The sequence below is a fragment of the Oryx dammah genome, unplaced genomic scaffold (assembly GCF_014754425.2).
Source record: "Oryx dammah isolate SB20612 unplaced genomic scaffold, SCBI_Odam_1.1 HiC_scaffold_5, whole genome shotgun sequence".
Lineage (NCBI taxonomy): Eukaryota > Metazoa > Chordata > Mammalia > Artiodactyla > Bovidae > Oryx > Oryx dammah.
This window is the reverse complement of record NW_024070189.1, coordinates 44,551,544-44,576,410: the sequence shown is the minus strand read 5'-3', so window position 1 is coordinate 44,576,410 and position 24,867 is coordinate 44,551,544. Positions and strand designations below refer to the sequence as shown.

The window sequence follows — 24,867 nt, the reverse complement described above, 5'->3', positions numbered from 1 at the left end:
GTACTACCTGTGACCCCTTCTGAACTTGTCCAGGCTGCTAGGTGTGGTGTTTTTTGTAGCCAGGACTGGGATTTTAATTATTTTTGCCTCCTCTGAACTCAATTATGTATGTGTGTGTGTGAGAGAGAGAGAGAGAGGAGTACATATAGACTGATAGCAAAAACTCTGTCACATTACTCCTATTCTCCCAGCTCCTGGCTCAGTAGGTGCCAGTCAGGATATATATGCGTGAACTGTTTCCCACAGTGGGACATTGCAGTTTTTCTTGTGGGATTTGTTTTGTCCCATGGCAAGTAGATAATTTTGCATCAAGGTTGAACTTGACTGATGGTCGGCAGACAAGGGAAGAGACTGACTTTGGATGGTTTGCCCTTATCCTCCCAGGTTCAGGCTGCTGTCTTATGTACAGAGGGCTCTTTATGACAGGGCCGACCAATTTGAGGGCAGCCTATCATTTTGGTAATTGTTGCAAACCATCCTGGAGGACCTGGTTACTCCTTCTGGGAGATCTTCCTGTTTGGAAGCCAAAGCCCCAACTCCCTTCCTAAACCCCCAGTTCAAACCCTGACAACTGACTTAGACCCCCTCTCTTAAATTCTGTATCCGTATGGGTTTTTCCTGCATGAAATCTGTTCCCACCCTGGAGCACCATCAGGGGCAGGAGGTCAGGGTTCTGTCCTCAGCTTTACTATTAACTTGCTGTGTGTATCTTTGACCACCTCCCATCTCCCTACCTGGGCTCCCCTTTCTCCGTCTGTGAAATGTGGTCTCTGGTCCGGTGATACCATAAGTGAGTCAGTGTGGAGGACAACAACCACTTCTGTTTTCCTTTCCTGAGGCAGGAGCCCTTTGTAGCATCCCTAGCTGTGAGGGCTCCATCCTGGACACAGCCCCAGATCAAGGGGGCATTGTCCTGCCCAAGTGCAAACTCTCCTTTGGAATAGCTGTAACCAGTTCTAAAATAGCTCCTGACATTCTGCCTCTGCCTGGAGAAAGCCCTCGTATTTCATCTGCTGTGGATGCCAGAGACGTCCTGATTTTCATTTTCTATAGACCCAGATGTGTAGAGAGAAGGTCAAGGTTAACTGCTGGTTTGGCCTGAGCTTTCAAAGTAAATTACTCTCTTGCACAAGAGGGGATTGATGGAGTAAGGCAGCCTTTGGGGCAGAGAGAGGGGAGCAACAGCTGGGTACTGCTTGGAGCCCGTAACTGAAATGGACAGAAAGGCTTATCTAGGAAGGTCTAGTTCTTGTTCGTTTCTTTTGCTTTAGAATATCATGAAGCAGGAGAGGAGCCAGAAGTGGAAAAGGGGTTTGGTGGTGATGGTATGTGGTAGCAACTGATGATCTTTGCTTTAGAGGAAATACTGTGTCTCCTGGGAACAGCAGAATGGAGCTGTTTCCCGAATGACCAGCTCTTCTAGGTGCTATAGGATTCGGCATTCGTCTGCTGCCTTTCAGGAACACTCTGCCAAGTTTCCACACAGCCCCTTTGTGTTTCGCTCTCCTGCAGATGCACAGTGCTCGGCTTGGCCCCCAGTCCTTTTAAATGTCAGCTGGCCTAGAGAGAGGAGGCTGACTTCTCAGAGCACTGAGGTTCCATCTCACATCCCAGAGGGCTGGAACGTGCACAGACCACGTCAGGCTGCTATCTGAGGAATCTGGCATCTGGAGCACACACAGTTCTTTCGACAGAGCTGACCAGTTCTGAGCTCAGCTTGTCACTCTTATAATTGCTGAGAATCATCCCAGAGCACCTCACTGATCTTTCAGGTAGAAATAACTACAGAGGCTGTGGAGGGAAGTTGGACTACGGACTTCACCCGAATGAAAACTGTATTCCTTGTGGGTTTGGGGGAAATTTCTCTGGTAGTAACATATGCACTGTTTTAGTCCTTTAACGCTTTGATTTCTCCACTGGATTAAAGAATACAGGATTTTGAACTCAGAGGGTTTATCATCTGCTAGAATGTAAGTCTGTGTAAGTCATACTTGCTTATGCTGGGTGTACCACTGGAGCCGGGTAGGGCAGCGAATTTGTAAAGGACACAAAATGCTTCAAGGATTTGAGCATTCCTTTGGTCGGACAGCTGGCTTCTTGGAAAGTTGCAAAACCAAGCAAGAAAAGTCAGTCTTGAAGCCATCTTCATTTTAATTTGGGGAGTGCCTCTCCTTCCTAGTCCCAGTCTGTTTAGCATCTTGGTTTAATTCTCTGGTCTGTTTCACATTCCAGGCTTGGGAGCTGGCTATTAAAAACCTGTGTTAAAGAAATATGATGCAGTCCCTCCCCATTTCTGAGCCTTAATCTCTTATGAAAATGACTTTATTGGATAATAGCAGCTTGCAGTAGAAGTTGGGATAATGGAATACCAATGGGATAAGAAGGTGGGATAATGGAATACCAATGACTTTAATTTTCAAATATCAAGAGTTTTTCCTTATTGTGTCAGAGCTGAACTTTATTCTTAGAACATCCAGAAATCAGAACTTCCCTCCTCCCCCTGCCGCCTTCTTTTGGCTTCCTGGTGGCAGAGCCTTACCCATCAGGAAGTGAAGGACCTTAGAAAGGTCACCAGGGAATGATTTATTTCCCACAGAGGGGCTGGGATCCTTTAGATTGCTAATCCCTTCTCAGTCTGCTTGCCCAGCTGAAATCTGATCTGTTGTTGATTTACCTGAGCAAATCTGACTTCCTGCATTCCTTTATCATCCTAGGTTTGCAAGTTCCCAAGGATCCCAGCGGAGGAAGGTCTGGGAACAGAGGCCTGGGTTTTACTTCACTTTCTTGCCTTAAACTCACTATGTGATCTCAGGAAAGTGGTTTAACCTCTCTGGGCTTTAGATTCTTCATCTGTGAAGTGAGGGCTTAGATTCAGAAGGGGAAAGGTCAGTGTGTGTCAGAAGAGCATTTCCCCTTCTCTGGCCAGGGCAGACATTGCTAATCAGTCTCTTTTCCTCAAAGCCCAGACTTCGCTTCCGCCTCAACTGTTTCTAAATGCTGCAACTTAAGTGGAGTTAATGGCATGCTGAATCTCGTCTGCAATGGAGGGGATAGATACTTTGTTAGGTCTTTCCCAACTCCAGCTGTACTCGGGTTCTGTGAGTTTGTTTGGAAGCTTGTATTGGAAAGACCTGGTTAGTAGAAGCGTGTTTAAATAGGCCACTGTATCTAACTTGTGATGAGGTCACTGCTTTAGGGACATGTTCATACTCTAATGCCTTCTCTCAGACTGTGTTCAACCTTTATTCTGTTGGCTCCAGTGACACGATAACAAATAATGAAATCAGGAATGAAAAAGCAGAGGCCCATTTAAAGGATAATCATCTTGCTTGCTAATTGTACCTTGTCCACGGTCAGCTCTTACACAGAGATGGCAGCAGGATCTCATCACTGAAAAAATGCCCTGAGGCAAACTTGGCAGCCAGAAGTATGTCCCATGGCAGCTGAATGCTCATGAGGGTGTTTGCAGTGGGCTCTGAACTTTGCATATATCTGACTGTATGCCATATATGGGGCTTCCCAGGTGGCGCAGTGGTACAGAATCTGCCTGCCAATGTGGGAGACACAGAAGACTCGGATTTGATTCCTGGGTCAGGAAGATCCCCTGGAGGAGGGAATGGCAACCCACTCCAGTATTCTTGCCTGGAAAATTCTACAGATGGAAGAGCCTGGCAGGCTACAGTCCATGGAGTTGCAATGAGTCGGACATCACTGAGCACACACACACACAGGCCATATATGTGTCAGAGACAGCAAGGGAAGAGCCGATGCCCTCAGGAGTCCTTCCTGCTTCGCAGAGAACCTCTGTCCTCATGCCCAGGGAAGGAGGTAGCCTATATGTCCCTGAGTTCCTGTGGCTAAGGAGTGCTTCATGACCTCTCCTCCCAGAAATGTCTTAGAGTAGAAACCACATCCTCTTCTCGCACATAGCTAAAGCCTTGGCACTTGGAAAATAGTCAGAACGTGTTTGCTAAATGATCTATGCATGTCAGAGCAGGAAGGGTGCTACAGAAGTTACCTAGTCCAAGCCCCGCCTATTGTAGGTACGGAAACTGAGGCCTGGGAGAGGGGCTGTCAGTTTCGAGAGGGAGGGATGCAGACAGCCCAGTTCTTCTCCGAGTTCTTTTCTAGTTCACCATGCTTATTTTTCCCCTTGACAAGGAAAAATTTTTTTCTTAATACTTGATCCTTCTCTACAATTATATCCCTCTTGAGCCAAGATTATCAGTCTCAGTTTTGGAGGCCAGTACTTATTGGGACCAATTATCTGCTGGAACTTACTGGGTTGTAAGTGTTTGTTTGGCTTTTTTTTTTTTTTTTGGAAATCTATTTTTGTAAATTTTCTTCCCGAATTTTTACAGTTTTAAAGTAAGTGAAATATATTAAATTTGAAGGTGGCAGTGGGATCCAGCAGGGCAATAGAGGAGTTAAAAGGATGCGTAGTATGTGGCACCATTAGTGCTCCCGTGGCAGATGGAGCTAGTCTTGTTTAAGAGCCATGTCAGGCTCTGTCAGTTGAAGTTAACAGAATGAATTAAGTCATGTGGGCTGAACCAAGTAAGGACCTATACTGCTTGCGCGCAGTCGTGTCAACTCTTTGCAACCCTGTGGACTGTAGTCCTCCAGGCTCCTCCATCCATGGGATTCTCCAGGCAGGAATACTAGAGTGTGTTGCCATTTCCTCCTCCAGGGGATCTTCCCGACCCAGGGATGGAACCCACGTCTCCAGTGTCTCCTGCATGGGCAGGCAGGTGGGTTCTTTACCACTGAGCCACTTAATGGGATATATTAATTCCTGTCATTGCAGTGGACTTCAGGTGTGGTGTGATCTAGAGGTTCACATTCTAGACTGAGCCCCTAAGGTAGCAAAGAAATGGTTGTAGCTCTATCTGACCTCAACTCCACACCTAGATCCTAGAAGAGAGAGAGTCTGTCTCTTCTGGTATCTTGTTTATAAGAGAGTAGAAACTTGTTTCCTGTACACTCTAGCAAGACTCCTTAGGTGTTATTGGCTCAATTTGGATGTAACCATGCACACTTGTCAGGAGGAAGGGCTCTGCTGCAGGACCTAACTTACTCTGGAGCTAGGGGTGGGGCCAGGCCACTCCAATCACAGGAGGAGCAGTTTCTGGGGACAAGAGTCTGGGTGTTCTTGTGGGGAGGAGAGGAAATAAAATCTAGGGATGAAGCCAACAATTGTCAACTCCAGAATCCTGCTGACACAGTGTCCCAGGCAGTCACTACTGGGGCATCAGATTTGGGCAGAACCTCGAGGCAGAGCCTCTTTGCCCTCTTGGACTTAGTTCTGGCTACTGAACCTGCAGTCTGGAGGTCCCTGTTCTCATCCCAGCCCTGCCACCCTGGCTGAGACATTCCCTCTGCGGGTCTCAGTGTCCTCCTGGGAAAAGCTCCGGCCCAAATGCTTCCAGCATAATGTAAGTAGAGGGTTAAGACAAGGAGCAGTTAAAAGCTGCCTTTATTTAATCTTATGAGTTCTGCAGCCGCCTGCCTTTCCCCTCACAGAGCTGTCCTTCTCCCTCATCCCCCTGCCCCCCATTAAAAGGCAGTTCATTGAAAATTTCTCTGAAGCTGTAAAAGAACTTCTGTCTCTTCAGCTTCCACTTTTTTTTCTGCCTGGCCCTTCTTAGCTGGAGGAGGCGGAGTGTTCATACTTTGAAAGCTAGAGGAAGCTAAACAATTCCGCTTGCTGTGATGGGTGGGTGTGTATTTATGACTGTGTAGCTTTCTCTCCATGTGTCTCTCTCCTCTCTTATCTTTGGATGGTTCCTGTTTGCTGCCCTCTGCTGAGTATAGATAGTAGAGAGAAGGGGAAAAGCAGGCCCATTTTTTCCTTCCCTTGGGTTCTGAGAGAATTCTGAGCTTCAGATGCTAAATTGTCTTCAGATTTCTCAGATGGTAGAAACCACAGTATGAAATGAACACGGTGATGATGCGGATGATAATGAAGATAATAATGTTAATGATAATGATTAACAGCAGCTACTGTTTGTTTAGCACTTATTCTGCTAGATGTTGGACTAATAAACCCTTTACCTGTACATCTTGTTAAGTACTCACAATTATAAACAGGTGGGAACCAGTGAAGGCACGGAGGCTCACAGAGGTGCAGATATTTGTCCAAATATGCACAGCCTGTGGTTGTTGAACTAGTACTTGAGCCCATGAGTCTCTAACCCAGAGCTGAGGCCAATCAAACGCCCTGCTTTCCATGCCACCCCTCCACCCCGAGATCTGTGCAGAGGGGAGAGACCATGGCTCTCAGACTGAACTTCCTTGGTGGTGGAGGATGAGCCCACAAGGTCACTTGGTGACCTTGAAGAGGAGCCTTCACCCTACCCTGCTGAAGCCCCACTGGCAAAGTGACTTCTGAGTCCCCCTAGATTGAGATTCTGTGGGGCAGTGGGTAGGGCTCTAGTTTTGGAGCTGCACTTCCTGATTCAGATCCCTACCCTTGGGCAAATCACTGGACCTCCATGCCAGGGATTCTCGGCCTGTACAATGGGCATCATGTTAACTGTATAGGGTGAGCATTCTGAGGGTTGGATGCATCACCGCAAGTGGAGCCCTGAGCACCAGGCCTGGTACAGAAAGCACTCAGTCAACGTGGTGCTGCTGCTATTTGTGAGCAGTGCCTGGCTCAGAGCAGGGGTCCGTTCTTCATGGCCTCCCTGTGGCAGAAGTAGGGAGGGATGCTTACATTATCATTGTGCAGAAGGTGGATAGGTGGTCGGGTCATGGCACAGACTTCACCAGTGGAGCAGGGCCAGACGTGTCTCTAATTATTATTTAGGGGTGGGAGGAGGTCATGCATGCACCGGCTGCTCTGTGTACCCCACTGCCTGACTCTTTGGAATCTGAAGTAATCATTGGCTGTGCCCACCTACTTCCTCATTTGGGAGAGAATACAGATCCTCTGCATCCATCTAGGTAATATTAGCCACTTCTAGGAAGCATTCTTTGGTTACTCCAGCCGCCAGGAGTTGCTCACCCTGGTTTAGTTCCTCTGAGCCTTGGCATTCTCTGCCCACTTAGACCAGAGGCCCTTCCAGGAAGGCATGGTCTTGTCTGTCTGTCTGCTTCTCCCTCCCTGCCCCTATCCGTGTGTTCTATGAGCCTCTGGACCTCCATGTACCTGCTCCCTTGCCTGTGACACCCTTCTTCCCTGCCACCTGGCCCCTAAACCCGCCTCACCCCTGCTGGGACAACTTTAGGAAGCAAGTCTCTCTGGGACAACTTTAGGAAGCAAGTCTCTCCTCTGAGCAAGTGTATCATGCAGCACAGTCAGTGTTTTTGATCTGTCCAAACCATCTGCTTCTGAAAGCAAGAGCGAACCTCCATTCTAGTCACCCTCTCTTGATTGCCCTAAGTATTTGCTGAGGCACTGAGGAGCAGGCAGGTGAGTGAGTGATGTGTGCATGCTAGGTGTCTGCTGGCCAGGTCCAGGAAGCCTGGCCTCAGAGAACGGGTCTTTTGGAATTGCAGGGCGCTTCAGCATCCCCTAGGAGCCTGTTAACAGTGGAAGCTCCAGGGCCCATGCCCAAGAAGCCTGCTTGAGCCTGTCTGGAGTGGGCCAAGGAGCCTGTATTCACTAGATCCTGCTGAGATACAGCAGGGAAATCTCTCCACCCACATCCCCAGCTTGTCAGCACCCCCAGAAGGCGGACCTTGCCTTCCTTCCCAGGTGCTCACTCCTCTCCTCCCAGGAACGCTTTGAACAGCTATTCCTGGGGAGTGCATTTATCTGCAGTTTCTCTGAGTTGCCAGCCAGTTCTCCCTGAGGGACTTGGGTGTCTGTTAATAGAGGCACAGTGTCAAATGCAGACAGCTCAGAGTCCAGGATTGGCATCCGGGATGAACCAGGCACTTTGCAAATCACTTTGCAGTGAGGGGCAAGGACTCTCTGGGGGCACTAATGCTCCACTTTCCATTAGTGCCTGTGATCTGCTGCCCTTCCAGGATGGGTGCTCTGCCATCCTGCTGTGGGGATGGGGTGAGATGCCCACAAAGGGGGCAGGTACTAAACTCAGGCCCTTCTGGGGAAGGGTCGCATCATGGAGACCCTCAGGGCCTCTCCCTTGATCTGGAGAGAGCATGCAATTGTGAACCAGCCCCCTGATTCCCAGGCCCAGCTCTCCTTGCTCCTAAAATGAGCATAACCAGCACCGCTTCCTCATGTCATGGTTATGATTAAACTACCTTAAAGATGAGAATATGAGCAGAGAGGTTCCGTGACACATCCGGGGCCCCAGAGCTGGGAAGTGATGGAAACAGGATTCCAGACCACATGTTTCCCCGGAGCAGAGCAGAGCTCACAGCCCGAGGCTTCTTCCTGCTGCCTCGCCACCCAGTGGACCTCTGACCCTGGGTGACTCCATCCTCTTCTCCAGACAGGAGGAGACCGCAGAGGCAGGTTATCGTGAGAGCCCCATGAGCCTGGTTCTTGGGTCTCGTGTTGGCTCTGGAATGCTTTTCCGTGAGCTGGATGCCTCCACGCAGGGTTGCAGCAGGTTCCACAGCCACCTGGGAGCCTCACTCCTGGGCAGTTTCCCCAAAAGCCTAGTTAACCAGGGTTGTGTGTTTGGGCTGGTCCACCTCCTGGAGGAGGAGAGGCCAGGGCCGTGGAGCAGAGGGGCCTGGCGGGGCTTTGGAGGAAGGGGCTTTTTAAAGGGAACAGGTTGGAAACATCTGGTGGCAGAGTGTGTGTGAAAATTACTTCCTGCTGCTGAAGCACATTGTATGCATTCAACTGAAAACTATAATTTTTGCATGTCTCCTCCTGAGTATTGATCAGTCCGCTGCTGACAGTTAAAATATGTACGCGTATGCACGTCTATTTGTGAAATAACCAGTTTCTAAATTTGGCACCTAACTTTGGTGAAAAGTTAGTGACTCTCTGTTTTTGGGACACCAGGGGCTGTAGTTTGAATTCCTAGTTATTTTATTGGTAATAAACCTTAATGGCTGTCTCCTTCAGAGAACTTTTTACTTATTACTTCATAATATAAAGTAATTATAAACTTCTTATTACTTTATTTCATCTTTGTATTATATTACTTAAAAAAAAGAGAAACACCTTATATGGTGCTTTATTGGAGATTGCACACTGGTGGCCTGTGGGCCACAGGTAGCCTAAAGGTGTGTTTTGTGTGGTTAACCCAATGCTGGCCCATATATGGTTGTGTGTCTCTATTTTTAAATGTTAGTAAGTGGTCAGTACCTAAAACATTGAAATACTTCACATTTTAAAAAATCTTCTTTTCGTGCTCTTAGGAAAGAACGGAAGAGTCTAGCATCACAAAAAGTGGCTGCATCTGGGTAGCAGCTGCTGCTCTAGATAGGCTCCAGCTCTTGAGTTGACTGCTGCCCCCACCACACTTTGTGATCTCAAACCTGGCTTCTTCACCTTTTCATGTAACTGCACTGGCCTCTGGGGGCATTTGAGTTTGGGAGCCCTGCTTTATAAAACTTGTGTTCAGTTTGCTCTCTGTTTCATGGTAGAGGCAGAATGGAGTTTATGGTACCCACTTGACAGATGCGACAACTGCAGTTCAAAGAGCATAAGTGAGCAAGTGAGCTGAGGTTGCTCCTTCTGAGTGTAAACCTAATGCACTTTCCAGGGGAGTGAAAATGTGGTTACTTGGAAATGTAAAATATAAGCCTTAGGCTCTTGAACAGACTCAGTTAAGCTTCTACCTGAATGACTCCCGCTCTGTGTGAGCCTAGGAACCACTTGCCTTGCCTCTGTCTCTCTGGCGGTTCTGAATTTGAGGTCCACCTGTCTAATGTAGTTCATTCCAGCTGTGTCAGGGGCCGCCACTGGTTCATTAGAACTAATGTGAACACAGAGTCTACTGTGTTCTCTGCCTGTGTTTCTTGGCATGTTAGGGAACCCCAGTATGTACATTCCTGTTATAGGGGGTGTGTTAGGAGTTTGTGAAATGAGAGGAAAGATGCCTTTCCCAGCAGAAACGGCCTTTGGGAGGGGGGCCCTCAAAGGCATCCAGGGGCATTTCTGGAAAAGAGAGCCTATGTGAGGGCAGTTCACTGAATGCAGCCACCCGGGTCTCTGAGTAGAGAGGCCTCTACCACGGAGGAGTGGCTGCAGCTCCGTCCAATCTCTCCTCGCCCTGGCCCCTTTCAGGAACCTCCCTTAGTGGCTCTAGGTGGCTGCTGGTGGGGCGGTGGAGGGTGGAGGTTGGGGCCAGTCTGTGTGGTGGCCAGTCCTGGGCCGAGAGTTCGCTCTCTTTCTGCCCTGGCTCCACAGCGGTACTGGTAACCCCCATTAATCATTGGTCTCGCTGCCTGCTGTGCCCTGTGCCCATCTTATCTCTCCACTGTACTGAGTGCTCTTCTTCTTGTGGTTCAGTCAGGTGGATTCTTGACCACTGTGCCACCTGGGAAGCCGCTAAGTGCTCTTACTGTGGTCATTTTGCAGATGGCAAAACAGGGGCTCAGGAAGCATAAGTAACCTCTCAGGTATGCAGAGGAAACACATGGTGGGACCCAAACTCAGACTTCTGACTCTCAAAACTTGCTTAACTGCCTCTTAACTACCCTGTTTTATTGACGCCTGTGGCAAGTCATTTGACCTCTCTTGGCCCCCTTTTCCTTACCTGTAAAGTGGGGATAATAGCTTCCTGGCACATGAGCCAAGGACAGGTACAAGAGCCTTGTCAGCTTTCATACCTGGAACTCTTCCTGTACCCTTCCCTTTGGACCATGGCCAGATCTTGCCATCTGCTGGGTTAGCTTTCCTGCTGGGAAGGCCAGAGTCAGCCCCACACATCTGGGGTGCACCTCCCCTGACCTCCCTGTTCCCAGCCTGGATTCTGGCTGGGCCACTGCTCTTCCCCTCCCCTGGCAGTGGGAGAGGCGGTGGAGCCCTGCCAGGAAACAATAGGGCACATTAAGAAGGCTGGCAGGTGCCAAGAGGGATATTAAAGGGACATTTGATTGTTTTCACCCTAATTGTCAGGCTTTTGCTCTCTCTCTTTTCTTTGTGGCAGATAAGGGGACCACAAACCTGGGTGTGGATTTCTTCCCTTTGTGGTTGATGGGGGCTCTCTTTGACTTTGGGTGTGATACACCTTTTTCAGCCCCTCTGATTCTCAGCCCTCTCTTCTCTCTGTGTGTCTCTCTTCCTCGTCCCCTGCCCCCTCCCCAGCTGACCCCCTCTGCTGTGTGTGGCTCTCTGAGCAAATATGATGAGAGATGAGACTGCAGAAGCCATCTGCCTACCACTGTGGAATCCATGATCCTAAGGGGGTCTGTTTTCATCTTGCTCCGTCTCCCTCAACTGCATCCCTGCCAAATGGTCAGCCATAATTGGCTTAAACACCCCCAGTGATGGGAGCTCACTTCCTTTAGCTGAGCAGAGTCCTAGGTAATCTATTGCTGCTCAGGGTGGCCTCAGAGAATTTCTCGAGTGTCCACTACCCATCTTCGCAGGCATCTCTCAAATCTTTCCTTTCCCAGAAAGTCTTCTCTGACCTTCCTGTTAGAATTAATCTCTGTCTCTTGGAAATGCGTATAGAATTTAATTTATACAACTTTGGCGGCACAGATGTTGTGCTGTTTTGCCATTTCTCTAGGCAGAGGGAAGTTATAGTGAAGGAGCTTTCCCAGCAGGACAGCTGAGAGGACTTCCACTGGAAAGAATAGGTCCCAGAGAGCTGCCATGTGGGCCCAGGCCTCCTCCTGTCTCTAGAAGTTCCACCCCCAAATGTGGCCAGCGTATTTTATGTATTCTTGCAGTCCAGAGCACTTTCACTTTTCACTTTCATGCATTGGAGAAGGAAATGGCAACCCACTCCAGTGTTCTTGCCTGGAGAATCCCAGGGACGGGGGAGCCTGGTGGGCTGCTGACTATGGGGTCACACAGAGTCGGACACGACTGAAGTGACTTAGCAGCAGCAGCAGCAGTCCAGAGAATATTTTAAGCTTTACAGGCCATACGGTCTCTGCTGCGTGTCCCCAGCCCTGTCATTTTAGTGTGAAAGCAGCTGAAGACAATATATAGAGGAATGGACATACCAATAAAACTTTATTTGCAAAATCAGACAGCAGACTGGTTGACAGACCCTGGTTTGTTGACCCCTGTTCTGTTCTCTTCGTAGTGGAGGAAATGCCTTCAATTGCTGTGTGACCTTGGGCAGGTCTTTTTCCAAGGATCCCCATCTCCCATTAAATGGATGAATGGACTCCTATGGGTTGAATCATGTCCCCCACAAAAGACATGTTGGAACTCCAACTCCCAGGCCCTCAGTATGTGACCTGCTTGGAAATAGGGTCATAGCAGATGTATTTGATTAAGATGAGGACATGCTGGAGCAGCATGGTCCAGTGTGACTCTCTTGTGCAGCTGACTGGTGTCCTGCCATGAGAAGAGACACAGAGAGGGAAGACGGCCATGTGGAGTCGGGGGCCGAGATGGGAGCTGTGCTGCCCTAAACCACAGAGGCCTGGAGCTGCCAGCAGCGGGTGAGACAGAGGCACACCCACCCCTGGAGGCTTTGGAGGGAGCGTGGCCTTGCCAACACCTTGCTTTTGAGTTTGTAGCCTCATACTGACTGTATGAGACAGTCAGTTTCTTTTTGAAGCCACATAGTTTGAGGGAATTCTTTATGGCAGCCCTGAGGACCATTTTCTCATCGGATTGTTTTATGTGTACCATGAGTGTGTTTGTGTGAAGACGGACAAAAACACTGTTAGCAAAGGCAGAGATGACTGTCCTAATCTATTCCAACTATTTCAACTCCTTTTTAGTTTATGGGGAAAACCCTTACTTCTTATGGAGGATTAGCTTATTACCCTGTACATATGTATTCTTTAGCTAAAGCTATTCTTTTAAGGGAAAAAAAACCCCACTTAGCCCTTAGCCTTGAATACCAATGAGTAAACATGTGTTACATTATGCCTTTTACTTAACCGTATTGTCTTTTTTTTTGAGTTCCAACTACCCTGGTTTCAACAATTTATTTCTGTTTCTGGGCCCCCGTTCTGTTGATTTGGGGGTGGGGCGCAGTATTACTATGTGATAGGTACAGAAAACAGCCCCTGCCTGCAGAGCTCCTGGTCTGTAGGGAACACAGTCAGGTTCCCAGTGGCGTGGTGCACAAGGCGGAGCAGCCTAAGCACGGTGGGCGGGAGGGGTCAGCCTGGCATTGTGTGGTGCCAGGAGAAGGTCAGGAAGGATTTCTGAAAGGAGGTGACTTTTAGGGTGGCCCTGAGGAAGGTTAGGAATTTGGTGAAAGCACCCATGTTGGAATGTCAGGTGGCAGAGTCACCGACTCACCAGTAGAGAGTAACTGCAAGGGAGTGACAGCTGGGTTACAGGGGCTCTGACTGGAAGGCAGGACCTCAGGACGCGGGGAAGCTGGGGATAGAGTTTGCACAGATCACCTTGGCTGGATCCGAGGTGTGCCTCACAAAGGTGAATGTGGCAATGGCAGAAGGCACCGGAGCCCAGAGCAGCAGGTGGAATTCTGATGGGAGTGGAGGGAGAATGAGTCCATTCATTCACCCACTACACCCTGCTGTGAGCCAGCCCCTGTGCCAGGAAGCGAGACCACCAACATGCATGACTCACAGCCCCCGAGCTGCAGACACTCATGATGATGACTCCTCTGCAGGCTGCTTTGGTAAGACACGGCCCTAAGCATTTTACATACATGATTGTTCTTAATCTCCACAGCAACTCAATGGCCAACATACTATGAACATCCCCATGTTATAGATAGGACACTCAGCATCAAGGACACGAAATATTGCACCCCAGTCATACAGCTGGTCACTGACGGAGCTGCGCTTGGCCTGCAGGGTCCTGCACTTTCACCACTGTACCAGCTGCATCACTCGGGATCCAGTGGGATCTCGCTCTGGTAGCGCAGGTGCAGGGTTCTATGTGAGCACACAGGAGAGCCAGTTAACCCGGATGGGCAGTGGGGTGGAACAGGGAAGACTTCCTGCAGGATGGCCTCATGACCTCATGAGTCTTTGAAGGCAGAGCAGGGCTGGGGAGGAGTGAGGAGCACGGGGTTTCCCAGCAGAGGGGAAGCACAGCCAGAGCCTGGAGTGGGGAAAACCACGTGGTGTGTACAGGGTCTCCTGAGTTCAGTGTTGTTGGCCCCTAAAAATAAACCCAGGAGTGGGCCTGGGAGAGGCTGGAATGCTGGTGGGGCCAGGTCCATAGGCTAGATTCCAAACAGTGGTTCCCAGAGATGTAAAAGGTATTAGGCAGAGAAATCAGGTAACCAGATTTGCTCTCTGATGAGTCCTGGAGATCTAGAGTTGAAAAAGACCTAGAAGTCATTTATGTCAGCCATTGTCAGATGTCTGCACGTGAGGCCAGGTGGGACAGGGAGCTCCCAGGAGACCACTGCAGGGCCAGAGCGCTCCAAGCACTGGACGAGACCCAGAAGGCTCAGTCTGTGGTTCAGCTGGCTTTGGGGTCTTCATCCAACATGTCATGATCCAGCAGATTCTGACTGAATCCTGGAATATGCCCAGGCTGACTGTGCTAAGCGCTTGACATTCCAGGAGGAAGGGTCAGAGTCTCTGATTTGTGCCCCAGGAGCTGTTGGGCCTCTGGGCAGGTGGTTTCGGGGCTGGGTGGGGAGAGAGGATGCACAGTAGCCTTTGAGCTGATCTGTGTGATGTCCCTTCTCACCTCATTCCCTCCCCACCTCATCCACAGAATTACGAGGTCACAGATTTACCTGGGTTTGAATCCCAACTCTGCCCTTTACTACTTGTGAGACTTTGGGAAAGTTATTGAATCTCTTTGTTTTTCCTCTGTTAAAATTTTTATGTAAGTCCAGAATTTCTTAGCCTAACCCCTCTAAATGAGATGAATTTTAGAATTCACAACTATGTTAGCCGAGGTTCACTGAGAAGAGAGAGAACCCACCTGGTGATCTGCCCATGGAACTTTAGTATAAAGAACTGTTCACTGAGACAGGAGACTGGAGTAGTGAAGGAGAGGCTGCTGCGAAGTAAAGCAAGCTCTAAATGTGTTCTGAAGAATATGGGAGTAGCAGGCATAAGAGCATTCTCTAGCCTTGGCAGAGATAGAGTTCCCAAGGAAGCGCTCTCTCCTGGGCTGAGACAGAGCATTCAAGGAAGGTCCTCCCCTTCCCTCACCCACCTGACCCCCTTGCTGAGATCTTGACTTTGTTTGGGAGGGAACAGGTGTGCTTACTGAATGGCAGAGAAGGAGCTCTGGTGCCACACCAGTGAACTGTGCTGGAGGAGGCTCTTGGTGGTGGGGTAAGCAATTCATGGTGCGGTAAGCTGTTCTTGGTGAGGTGTCTCATGGAGCACATTCAGCTACCAAACTGCCCAAGGGAGTAGGTGTTAAGGGGAAGCTGCTGGTCACTGAAGCTGGATGATGGAGAATGTGTGCTTGCTACCGGAGCCTGGACAGAGATCATCTGTCCAGTGGCCTGCCTCACAAACACACCAAAACCAGGATGAAAACAAAAACAAAAAAGCCTTCCTCTTGCAGTGTCTTTCTAGCCTCTACTGATCACTGTTAACAACATGTTATCTGCAAGGGAAAAATGTTTTTTTAAGGGTCCAGATTCTTTTTCACACAGCTGTCAAAGAAGGTAGATTTGAAGTCAGGAGGCAATAAATTGACCAGTGGCACAAGAATCTTTCTGAATTGGGACAGTTAATACAGTGCACACATTGGATTCTGTAATAGCCCCAGCAGGGTCTCTGGTTGCTCCTTATAATCATGACGTAATCCACAACCCCCCACTGCCCCCAACCTCATCCCATGCTGAGGCAAAAATGTAAGAATATTCACACTAAGTGAATAAATGAAGATTATTAAGTAGCCTCATGTCCATTCAGGTCAGGTTTTGTCATTAAATGAGTTACTAAAAATGCTTTTGGATTCCGAAATCGAGGCTAAGGGATTGTTGACCCATATTATTTTCATTACCTTTCTCCACATAGCAGTCAGAGTGGTCTTTTGGAAATGTGAATTGTGCTACTGGCTCTCCTGGGACCTGTCAGTGGCTTCCTGTTGTTCTGAGATACAGATTCTGGGCCCCTCTCCACCCTGCCACCTCCACCCTCCATTCTGCTGACCTTGAACAAGCCACACGTTCTCCTGCGTAGAGCCTTTCCACACATCGTTCTCACTGCATGTCTTTCGGTTAAACTACCCCACCACACACACATACGCACAAACGGCTTGGTTAACACTACCCCACTTTGATATCTCAGCTTCACGTGTCCCAGCCTCAGGGGAGCTTTCTGATCCAAAACCCCCACTGCCACCTGCACACCCACCAACTCTCACCCTGCTGCTGCTGCTGCTGCTAAGTCGCTTCAGTCGTGTCCGACTCTGTGCGACCCCAGAGACGGCAGCCCAGCAGGCTCCCCCGTCCCTAGGATTCTCCAGGCAAGAACACTAGAGTAGGTTGCCATTTCCTTCTCCAGTGCATGAAAGTGAAAAGTGAAAGTGATGTCGCTCAGTCGTGTCCGATTCTTAGTGACCCCATGGACTGCAGCCTAGGCTCCTCCATCCATGGGATTTTCTAGGCAAGAGTACTGGAGTGGGGTGCCATTGCCTTCTCCGAACTCTCATCCTACTCAAGAATTTTTTCCTTTAAAGCGTCTTAGTTTGTGATGATGAAAATGATTAGTGATTAACTAATATGTCTCCCTCCTACACCATCTACATCCACCATCTCCCTACTACTGTTACAATCTTGGACATGAGTTTGAGTAAACTCTGGGAGTTGGTGATGAACAGGGAGGCCTGGCACGCTGCAGCCCATGGGGGCACAAAGAGTCGGACACGACTGAGCGACTGAACTGACTGCCTACACCATTAGCACCCTGAGGACAGTGGCTGTGTCTGTTTTCTCCCTCATTATTTTATCCCCTGTACTTTCACACAGTGCCTGATGTGACATACGTGATCAGTGAGAAAATGAACAAGCAATCTTGGATTGGATCCTGAACTAGAAAAAAATTGGCATAAAGGGTATTATTTAGAATCAGTTGGCAAAATTTGGATATTGACAGTAGACAGTCATGTGTCAGTGTTAGATTTCCTGCTTTTGATGTCGTAAGTCATAGGATATACACACCAAAGAATTTAGGAATCAGGATTCTTGTGTCTTCAAGTTTCTCTCAGATGTTTCAGAAAAAAATTATAGCTATGGATAGATGGGGAGGGGGGGAAAGCAAGATAAGAGGAGGTGGGAAAGAGTGACAGCAAACATGGATGAAAGGTTCGTCGTGCATTTCTTCTCTGTGAATTGGAAAGTATTTGACAACAAAACGTTTTTTAAAATGTGGTGAATAGAAATTAATGAACATAAGGGCAAAGAAATGCTAGGAGGAGGACCCCCTCCCTGCAAGTGTGAAGGCCAGAGGGCAGAGTGGGGCTTGATCCCTTTAGGGAACTTTGAGGAGGATTTGTGGCTGGAGTGTGTGCTGGGGCTGAGGAAGGACCAGGTAGGGAGGGAGCCAGAGCTCTCATGTGGTCAGCCTGAGGGACAAGAGTGCTCAGCCCATCAGCCAGCCTTCCCTTGAGTGTCCACACCTTCCCCTCACCTCCCCCTTGACTTCCACGTGGTGATTACCGAGCAAAAGCCTGAAAGCATGAAACCTGGGTCTCCTATCTGATTTTTCTTTCAGTTTAGTAACAGTGAAGCTCTCATCCAAGTATGAGGATGACTCCTTCTCCCCTGAAACTGTGACTTTCCTGCTGTCTGCCTGTGTTGAACTCACCGTGTGGTTCCTGTTTTGGTTTTACATTACCATATAAAGTGTGGTGGCTTAACACAACATTGATTGCCTCACAGCCTCTGGGATTCAGGAGTTTGGGCTTAGCTGAGTGGCTCTGGCTCACCAGGTTGCAGTCGAGGCGACAGCTGGGGCTGCAATCCCATGAAGTCTTGACCGGGATTGAGAAGTTTGCTTCTGAGATGGCTCATTCACCTGGCTGTTGGGGGAGGCCTCAGTTCCTCCACGCCTGTATCTCTCCATAAGGAAGCTTGGGTATACTCTCTACATGGAAGCTTGCTTTTTCCAGAGCAGGTGATCTGAAAGAGAGAGAGCAAGCTGGAAGCCGCGAACCTTCTATGACTTAGTCTCTGAAGTCACACTTTGTCACTGACACTTTATTCTCTTAGTGAGAGTGAATCACTAAGTTCAGCCTACTTGAAAAGAGAGGAGAATTAGTCCCCGCCTTTTGAAGGGAGGAGTGTGAAAGAAAACTATCGAACAGTTCCTGAAGGCCTTACTGTGTGCTTGGCATTGTAGGTGGTTGAAAGGATCCAAGGTACGGGTCATTCTGTCCTCTGGATGTTTTCATCTGTTTAGGAAAGTAAGATGTGCTCTGAAACTGGTGATAAGAACCAAGATATCCATGGCAAACCAAGTCAGAATTGATAGCAAAAGAGGGCCCTGGCATGCTGCAATTCATGGGGTCGCAAAGAGTCGGACACGACTGAGCGACTGAACTGAGCTGAACTGAGGGCCCTTTATAGCAGGTGACACCAGGCCTGGGCCTTCAGGATGAACAGTCATTCCCTTGGTTCTTGACCCTGATGGTTGGCACCATTGTACGTGACAAAGAATACTGATGGTGGCATTTGGTATTTTCACTGTGATGGGCACTGGGCCAAGCAGGACTGCCTTATAGCACATCTCCATTTGTGAATAGCATTCCTTGGAACTGTGAGACGAGGCAGTCCTGATGCTGAGTGCTTCATTTACGTTATCTCATTTATTGCTGTGAACATTCTTACAACATTACTGTTATTATTCCCATTTTTACAGATGACAAGGGTAAAGTTTAGAGAGATTAAATGTCTGACTCTTTGCGACCCCATGGACTGTAGCCTACCAGGCTCCTCCATTCGTGGGATTTTCCAGGCAAGAATACTGGAGGGGGTTGCCGTTGCCTTCTCCAGGAGATCTTCCCCACCCAGGGATTGAACCCAGGTCTACAGCATTGCAGGCAGATGCTTTACCATCTGAGCCACCAGGGAAGTCTTCTCTAAGATCACACAGCTGTAAATGGCAGGGGGTTAAGACCACAGGCTGTTAAGACCCATGGGGTTAAGACCTGTAGGCTTAAATTCCAGCTCCCTTACTTTATAGCTTTAGAGCCTTAAGCAAGGGACTTTAACCTTCCCGTGTCTCAGTTACCTCATCTGTAATATGCATATAAAACTATCTAATGTCCTCCACTCAGTGCCTGGCATGGGGTCAGTATTAGCTATCGCTGCTCTCATTATCAGCTCAGATAGGCAGCTGTGCTGTCCTCAAGTTCTCCCCATTAGTTTGTTATAAAGGGTTGAGATGAGAACCGCAAGTGGTAGCTACAGCCACCCCGTCTTGTGCAGAGACCATGAATTTGAATGGAAAAACAACTTGTCCAGGCTGAACATGCCAGCAGGGCTTAAGTGACTGTTTCCAATTTCTGCTTTATTTCCAGGAGAAAGTGAATGCTTCAAGAGGGATACCTGCCCGTTGACTCCTGTGTGTCAGAGGAGGGCCAAGGGGTGGCCAAGATGGGTTTAGAGGCTAAACTAGAGTTGGCAACTTTCTTGGGAAGTGCTTTCCCTATTGAGAAGCAAGGAGCACTGTATTGGATCTGCTGCTGCTGCTGTGCGACCCCATAGACGGCAGCCCACCAGGCTCCCCCGTCCCTAGGATTCTCCAGGCAGGAACACTGGAGTGGGTTGCCATTTCCTTCTCCAATGCATGAAAATGAAAAGTGAAAGGGAAGTCGCTCAGTCATGTCTTGACTCTTAGTGACCCCATGGACTGCAGCCTAGGCTCCTCCATCCATGGGATTTTCCAGGCAAGAGTACCGGAGTGGGGTGCCATTGCCTTCTCCGTATTGGATCTAGGGCAGGATAAAAGTCTGTGCTATGTGTCCTTGAGCCATAATTGGCTAACCTAAACCTTTCTGTGCTCCAAGTGCCTCTTTTTCTAGATGAGCTTGGCAATCTCTCCCCTCCAGGGTTCTCCATCAGCAAGAAGATGGAGAGGGTGTTTTGAAACCCTCCAACTCAGGTGCTAGCCTTTGGGACTCTTCATTCTCTTCCAAATGAGTCTGGAGGAATTGTGGCTACTTTAAGTACTTGGAATACAGAAAGGCTGTTTGATGGGAGTCACTCCCCCTACTACCCACACCCTCTTTGCTAAAACATTCTGGAGAAAAATCAGTTTCAATCTTAATTTTGAGGATCAAAACAGCTTCCAAACAAAATCAAGAACCAGGTGGATCTCTTTTTGAAAATCCAAACCTGATACTCAACCTAGGGGACATATCTTTTAGAATTAACCTTTTTTTCCTTCTTTAATGAATTGGCATTTGTCTTCTGTGCCAGTTCGTTATGGAATTCATCCGAATGTTTCATTCACTGTGATCTCAGAAGCAGTGTGCACTCATGCAACACGCCCCCCCACCCACCCCGCCCCGTGGGAACAGCCGAACCTAACTTTGAAAAAAAATCTTCCCCCTTTCATTGTCTCACTTTGGACTAAAGTGCTTCCTTTTTTGTAAACTTTAAAAAAGAGGCTAATTTTTTTCTTTTTAAAATTTGGATGTGTGTGAACCGATTTTTAGAAAGATTATTGCACATCTCAGTGTATCCATCACCCCCCGGAGGCTCTGAATGAGTCTCCTCTGAATCATCTGGTGGCGCAAAGTGATGGGCCGGGTGTCTGGAGGCTCCTCAGTGTCTCTCCTCCGTTTTCTCCTTGTTAAATCGTACTGCCGGTGAGATGAAAGGGGGAGAGGCTGAGGGAAGAGGAGGAGGAGGAGGAAGGGAAATGTCAGCCAAGAGCCTGGGGCTGCCAGTGATTTCTGCTCCCCAGCTGTCTGACCGAAGAGCAATTACCTAAGCTCAGAGCCCCCATCCCATCTCTGAAATGGGGATAATGGGAGCAGTTGCTGTGTCTCAGGGCTGTGGCCATGATTACCTGAGAAAATGTATGTGGGGAAAATGGGTGATAAATGCCGTTATACTCTTGTTGATGCTGAAATAGGATTGTGTACATGTGTAACTTGTGTGATTTAAAAAAATATTTTTTTTAAGGGTTGGTTTTATTTGTAGAAGCAGAGTTTGAGTCGGAAGGGAACCTTAGGAATCTTTCAGTAGGACATCTCACCCTGGGGAGGCGTCCTCTCTGCAGCAGCCTTCAAAGGTAGTCATCTGGTCTTTGTTTGAATAGCTCCAGGGACGTGGAGGCCACCACCTCTCCCTTTTCTTCATTCTCTTCGTCACCCCAGCGCTTTCATTCTTCCAGATACAGGACAGACAAGTGATTTTTCTTTTCCCCTAGATAGACAGCAAAAGAATAATGTCAGGTTAAAAATGAATGAGCGTGCCGTGGCATGCATTATGCAGATCTGCATATGGCTGCTGCAGGTATATCCACTGCTCTCTAAACCATCTGAGTTGCTTGTTTGGGGGGATCTGGTGTTCTCTTTACCAGAAGTTTCTCAGTTATGAGGACTAAGCCTTGCAGCAGGGGGAGGAGCAAGCAAGGCCCCCTTTGCTTTGAATTCCTTTCTTTTTTTCAGCTGGGGGTTCTTCTAGCTCTAGGTAGATGCGGATTTATCTGAGGAGTACAGTGTGTGGCAGTAATTGTTACCTTCTCTCCTTTCCCTCTTCACTTTTCCCTCTGAAATAGGAAGACAGGGAACACTTGGTGGATAGCCCCTTGGTCTCAGGCCTGCTTTTGGCACGAGTGTTTTCAGACCTTTCTGTTTAGGATGTAATGGTGAGGACGCAGGGGCCGAAGCTGGGACCACCTCAGGGACCATCTCCAGCCAGCACTTTGCAAACTGTAGAAGTCCACCTGGGTGCTTCAGGGATTCGGTAAACATTGTTTCAAATTGTGTTGATGCTTTTTAAAGCTATAATAACACGGAAAAAAAAATTAAAAGCACTCATTTTTGTTTTATACTACCTTTTTTCATGTACAAGGTTACCAGCTTATTCTTCTAACATCTGTTTAATCAAAGAGAATCCTGACATTGTAGGGTAGATTGTGTTAAAAAAAAAAAAAGTCATCTACTATCCATTACATCAGAAAAGTTTTCTCAACATTGGGCAACTAAAGTGAAACAGAGAAATGGTTCTTTGAGGCAGATGTAAGCTGCAAGCTGTTGCCTCTTAACTCCTGAGGTCAAATTATTTGTATTGATCGAAACAACCTCATTTGTCCTCACTGGTTAACTTCACAGTAAAAAAATGTTGTTAACTTAAAAATCTTTAATTTATGATAATAAAATGTAAATTTCTGCTGCTGCTGCTAAGTCGCTTCAGTCGTGTCCAACTCTGTGCAACCCCATAGACGGCCTCCTACCAGGCTCTTCTTGCCCTGGGATTCTCCAGGCAAGAACACGGGAGTGGGTTGCCATTTCCTTCTCCAATGCATGAAAGTGAAAAGTCAAAGTGAAGTCGGACTACCAGGCTCCTCCATCTGTGGGATTTTCCAGGCAAGAGTACTGGAGTGGGGGGCCATTGCCTTCTCTGGTAAATTCCTGGCTTAGACTTTACTCACTGAAAACCCACCACCCTTTCAAAAAACACAGAACTGGCATCCCTTAGTATAGTTTGGGTTCTCTTTTAGTCCATCATCACTTACTTATTAAATTGTGTCCCAGGTAGTTTGGATAGCTACATGATACTTGCATTAGAAGACCAACCTGCCTGTTGGCAGCTACATTTATATTTTCATGTTCATGTCCAGGCTACTCATTTTCACTTGTGTGTGGACCCTGGCAGATTTTTCCCTTCTAAATTTTGTTGACCTCTGAAAGAGAAAAATTCCCCTCTCCTGTCCTCATGGGTGAGAAATTCTTTCCTCTGTCCAGCACCAGGTGGTGAAGCTTTAGTTATAAGGATGTAACCTTTTACCTCCTGTCTAGTTTCTTTCCCATGCACTCAGAGGCCTGTTGGGCAGTTTGCCCTTAAAAGTCACTCCAGCAGCCATGGAGCCCCTAGGATGAGGACTAGATCCAGGCCTCCTGGAGGCTGAGCAGCCCCATTTCCTCCCACTCCCTTCTCTCACTGGGTCATTTTCCCCACCAATCAGTCTGTCAGACCACCCTACTGTCACTCCTCTCCTTCCCAACCTTTGTGAACTACAGTGGCTCAGCATCCCGATGATGCTGACAGAGCCCACGGTTTATCTGTTCTGAGGAAAATGAGGCTATCACCCAGCCTTCTGCTCATGGGGTGTGTGGCAGGGGCAGGGGCAGTGGGGGTGGAGGGCCTGCCACCTCTCCCCTTGGGGTTGGTATCTGTGCTCTTTAACATTTCAGCACCCCAGCCCTGCTGATGGCATATCTGTCCCCCTCCTTTCTCATCCCAGAAAAGCAGGTAGGAGATGGAGAGAGTTCCAGCTTGCCTTCTAAATAAATAAAATCAGTGAAAGTTCCCACAGCCCCACAGTCAGCGCATCCCTCCTTCCTCCCCCGACCTGGCCCCCGAAAACAGATTTGGTTTGGGGGCCTCTCCCTCCAATATCACCCGCTCCTCAAGCAAAACACAGCTCAGCAGGCATAAGAGCCTTGATTTGAATTTCGGCTCTGTCATTTGTTATGGCTGTGTGAAACCTCAGGTAAGTTGCTTGATCTTTTTGAGCCTCAGTTTTCTCACTTGTGAAATGGAAATAGTTACCACCATCATAGACATGCTGAAGATCATTGTGAGACTGTATTGATCAGGAAGGCTGTGCCTGGCCCTTTGTAAGGGCTCAAAAACAGCTGTTAACTTTTTGGTGATAGTTGGCCTCTGGAGCCTGTTTTCCTTTCTACTAACAAACTGCCCAGTTTTAATTTCCCTGTTTTACCCTGGATAGTAATGTTGCAGGTGAGGCTGGAAGAAAGGGAAGCGTGCCATGGGCTTTGTCTCCTCTGCTCCTCCTGCCACCTCCCTTCCCTGTCCTGGCCTGGCCCTCCTGTTTGATCAGGAGCAAGGCTGTCCCACCTCCCACAAGCAGAGAAGGATCCTCGGCTGTGCACTGGCTGTGCATTCAGCCCTCTTGGAACAAGCGTTTTCAGCCAGTGTTTCCTAGCAGGCTCTGGATATCTTCTCCCTCCCCACCTTGTAGGTCCCTCTCTCATTTCGAAAGCCCTCCCAGGACTTCACGATGAAACACTTCCACCCTGGGCAAATCGTTTTCATTGAATTCTCCAGTTCACTGTCTCCAGCACTGAAGAGAGACATTTTAATTAATTACAGTCCCCGTGGGCTCAGGGATCAATAGCAGTAAAGAGCCGTGGGATGAATTCCTAGCCTCTGCTCTGTTTCCAGCTCTCTCATTGACCTTGCACCAATTGTTCCAGCCCCCTGGGTCTCGGTTTACACCCTTCTAAAATGGGAGTGCTTTTTTTCCTGGAGCACTGGGAGCCTCCAAAAAGGTGTGGTGAACAGAGGCTTGTAAACTGTAGAGTGCAGGCCACAAATAAATGATTACTGAGATTGTATTTATAGTTGTATCAAAGATGATTCTCTTCTGAGCCATTTCTAGAACTTTTTGGCTTTTGCTTCTTGATACCTCAAGCCCAACTGGCAGTTTTCTGAGCCTGAGAGAAGCAGCCCAGGCAGAATAATGTAGGCAGGTGTGTAGAGGGGGTCCTGCTCTCCCAGCCCTAAGTTTCTCCTACAGGGAAGAGCGATCCTACTAGTGGGACCTGGGATAAGAAGCCAAAGTCTGAGATTTTCCGGAGAGTGCTGGTCCCTGACCATCCTGACAGTCACTGCTCTGGCCACTTCTGGCACCGAGCCTTCACAGTCACCAGCAAAAGCCTTGTTTATTCCAGCTTCTTCTTCCTGCGCTGTATTCTGC

The 24,867-nt window shown here is 48.4% G+C and overlaps 1 protein-coding gene across 1 annotated transcript in view; it reads left to right on the top strand.

Moving 5' to 3' along the window:
- The window catches only part of GALNT10 (polypeptide N-acetylgalactosaminyltransferase 10), a 230,941-nt gene that overhangs the window by 1,006 nt on the left and 205,068 nt on the right, over positions 1 to 24,867 (top strand). The gene's annotated exons all lie outside the window — the stretch shown is intronic.